Below are 4182 nucleotides of genomic sequence, written 5' to 3' on the forward strand. Positions count from 1 at the left end.
TTCTCCTCACTTACTGCAATATCTGCTTCGATCAGTTATTTATATTTACGGTCCTGTCGGAATATATCATCTCATAATTTTTTCAACTTGTGTACAAAAATATTATGTGTAATGCGACCTTATTTTTAGTCGCGTGCAAGCGACTCTATAAGTGACTCCGTCGGTCTGTCGGTTGGTCCGTCTGTCGGTCTGTCCGTAACACTTTTGTGCTTGGCCTTTTTGGTTAAGATCAAAGGTCTGTTGTTAATATATGCTGTTCTTAACTTTTAAAGATTTTCTTGGCTTTTTGGCCAAGATCAAAGTGTAGTATCTGTTTTTATTACATGCTGTACTTATGTTTGTAACTTTGTGATATAAAGTGGGGGATCACTTTTCTGTATTAAGTTAATGTAAAATGACCACCCACTTTACAACCAGTCAGTCTCAGAGCCATTCAAATCATTCTCCATATCATTCAAGTTGTTTTTGAAGGATTCCAATTATTTCTTAAGCATTCAAGTCATTTTTAAGCTCATTCAATTCATGCTTAAGTTCATTAAAGTCATTCTAAGTCATTTACTTTTTATTTATTTAAGTCATTTCAGCCCATTTTTCGGCCATTTTAGTTTATCTTTAAGAATTTCATGTCAATCCTATATTCACGCATTCATTCATTACACGAGAGCACGCGACTAATGGCTATCGGCCTTGTTTATTATTTAATAGGTTTCGCATATGTTTTTAACGTAACCGTTATAGCTTTGAAAATCCGAAAAGAAATAATACCAGAATTAGTAAGTTAACAAATGTTGTATTTATCTAAAGTGCTGAAGAGGAGTTTTGTTTTAGCTGGTTTCAGGATTGATTATAGCAACTCTTTTTCTATCTGCTGCCACCGTTGTCTTCTGTACTAATTATTGTTCACTAGAAACAAGCACGAGAGCCAATTGCAAAGAATCGTTTTCTGGCTGAAATATATTAAGTGATAAGTTCGCAACAAAGACTTACTCCAAGAGATATTTGTAAACGTTTTTAATCATTTTCGTTCAACAAGTAAAAGTTTAATGTTATGTTCATATTCATCAAAGAAAAAATGTTCTTAAGTCAAAAGAAAGAAAATGTAAGTATAAATCGATAAAACCAAACTAGCACGAGTCATTCTAAGTCTGAATAAGATAAATAGTAGTAAACATCATTAGAAGACGATGTTATTCAAAAGTCCGTGCATATGCACATGGAAACAAGTTAATTTTGAAGGTAGGCAGAGTTCATATTATTATTTAAAATAAATCTGTGTTGAAATCATAGGAAAATAAATCCATCATTCAAGTAGATAGAGGGTAAATGCGTGTTTTGTTTGCGCGACAGTAATGAGTTTGATTGCTGTATTGAGTCATATCGGTCAGTCAAGTAATCCGTCATAGACGTCGCTCGCTGATCCGAAGTCACAAACACAGTTCTCTACAAAACAAGAGAAACAAGGTTTCAAGAGAGAAGGTTTCTGACTGGTTCATTTCTTTGGTCCAATCAGTACCATCCATTCAAGTCCAGCAAATTTGTTGCTTTCGTTGTTGTTGCAATTGTTTTTATTGCTGTTATGAACTGTTAATGATAGAGTTTTTGAAACTACGTCTTCGCATTAGTGCAGTTGTTTTAGCCAGTAATGCCACATCTTATAGCATCAATATCAATAGACCCGAATACAAAACACTTTCAATGTTTTTTTTTTAATCATAAAACATTGGTTGTATTTACAACTGCAGTTTATCGCATTTTAATTCTGTGTTTGTTTATTTTATATATACCTTTAATGTCGTATTGTCTTATATTTGGTAAATTTCGTCAGGAGTGATTAAGTCAACTATTGTGACTTTTGTCAGGGATCACATTGAGTGCATTATGATAATCTAATTCTGTTGATGGGAATACTTTCCTTGGATTTGATACGTAAAAATTAGGCAGAGGCACAAGGTCAAACGGTAGACAAAATATATACATGAGGATATGACGAATGCCGCCAGTTTTTTCAAACTTTTTTTTTTTTTTGGCAGAAACAAAGGTCCGTGAAAGCCGTGCGAATGAGCAACCGTCAATAATTTAGAATAATCTAAGCTAAATGTTTCCTCAATGGCTCTGTCCGTATGCGTCATTTCGGTAAGAAATTCAAGAGGAAATAATTAGCTAAGATAAGATTGATTTCTCTAATCTGAACTGATTCTTTCTAAATAAAACCATTTATGAAATCTTTGTGACTCTTCTGCACAAAAAAGAAGTTTTAAACGTCTTATATCTAAAGACAAGAAAATCGATGGTCACTTAGAAAACAAAACGGGTGACATAATAAAGAATGGAAAGAGAAAAAGACTGTCGTCTAGGACGGTTTATTACTATACATATGCCATTAATTTGCATATGAGGACAATGGCTGCCCTAAAAAAGAATGAAGAGTAAAGTACAGTACAGTGTTTTCGGACCGCTGAGAGAAAGAGAGAGAGAGAGAGAGAGGGGGGGAGAGAGAGAGAGAGGGCAGTTAAAACGGCAAGATTACAGTTGAAGTTGGGTGGTGGGAAGAAGAAGTTTTTACGAATATTTATTATTATTATTATTATTATTATTATTATTATTATTAATTTCCGTATCCTTAGAGAAACTGAAGATTTACAAAAAATACGAGGAGAAATAGAAGGGTAAGGCAGGGCAATAAAAGAACCCATCTATATGTAAATAACTCAACTTATGATTAAAAATATAACAAGGCTCGTGAAAAATTCGATCTTCAATGGCTTATGCTATTGTTGTCCGTAATTTAGGTAGTGACACAGTAAAAACAATGAGAAGACGTTAATATGACTTCAAAAAGAGTATTCATCACTCGCTGATTTGCCTGTAAAACTACACTGGACGATTTTGTTTAAATTTACTCAGGCTTCATTTTAACATAAATAGCGTCACTTTTGTTGCTGGGAGCTATGTCACTAACGAGAATTCTCCTAGCATTTCTGGAAGCATCTTTCCTGGTTAATATATCCTAGAAGACTCGAAAAACATAAAAGAAATTTTCATCGATTTCTTCATTTTAGTAAAAAGTAGATCCAAAATATTTGTCAGCATAGAATAGTTCAATAAAGGAAATTGCACGAAATATATTTATTAACTGATTCATGTACTTATTTGCTAATTCATACGGGTTTTAAAATGTGTTTTCTGTTAAATAACCACGTCAAAATAATACGAGAACGAAACGAGACGATTAACAAATTCATTCTATAACTTAGGAGTAAGATTATAATTTGGAAGTTACGGAATGTGTAACGATGATCGAATTCTTGTTGAGAGCTGTGTTTGTTTTTGTTCCCAAAGTATTATGATTGACTCCTCCATCCAAAGACGATCACTCTCATTTCAGTCCACAGGAAGTTATTCTATATGTATTCATTTGTAGATTGACCCAACACTAATAAAGTAATTATATGAAATATTTTTAAGCCAAGTAAAATGAAGAAAGTCAATCATGTAAAATATTATAAGATTTGATTCCTCCATTAATACATGGTAATAAAATTGCAAATAATCGAACACAATAGAAATGTAATAGACGTAATGCATGATTATATATAAAGAAAAACTTTGAAGGTTGTTTTGTGTTAATGCAGGTGAGTTAATTGTTGGAGTATAAGAGGATTTGTTTAATTGTCGGCCATGCTTGTTCCAATTGTACTCGAGTTTGTTAGTCATGGAAATATATGTGTATGTGTCATTAGAAGTAGTTATTATTTGTTAGGTTACTAGGTCTGTTGGGCACGGCCTTTTTTGAAGTAATAATAATTTTAGCTGGTTACTAGTTCTATGTTCAAAATGCTGATGATTATGGTTCGCCTTAGTTTTTCTTGTGTTGCTATTTTATGCAAATTTTATGGCTAAATGAAGGTCGTTCTAGTTCCGGTTGGTCTTGTCGGTCGGCAACGATGATTTACGTTACGTTCTTAACACAACGACACCTGTTAATTTTAACAGCAGTAGTTTTGCTTAAAATAAAAGCTATGCACATTTCATTGACAGGAAAATGACGCATTACGTTGTCGTAAAGATTGGGAACCTAGTTAGGTTTGCGTTAATAATTTTGTATTGATGATGCTAGCAATTGATGAGGGCGCTAGCATGGCGGAATAAACGTAGTTTCTCCAACGGAAAATGTAGGTTTAT

The 4182-nt window shown here is 33.2% G+C and overlaps 1 pseudogene; it reads left to right on the plus strand.

Annotated features, from left to right (window-relative positions):
* Nucleotides 1-270: 270 nt before the first annotated feature.
* Nucleotides 271-407, plus strand: LOC145242717 (U2 spliceosomal RNA; annotated as a pseudogene).
* The last annotated feature ends 3775 nt before the right edge of the window (nt 408-4182 follow it).

This window comes from Euprymna scolopes, chromosome 2 (genome assembly GCF_053919585.1).
Source record: "Euprymna scolopes isolate OS-2025 chromosome 2, ASM5391958v1, whole genome shotgun sequence".
NCBI classification, from domain to species: domain Eukaryota; kingdom Metazoa; phylum Mollusca; class Cephalopoda; order Sepiida; family Sepiolidae; genus Euprymna; species Euprymna scolopes.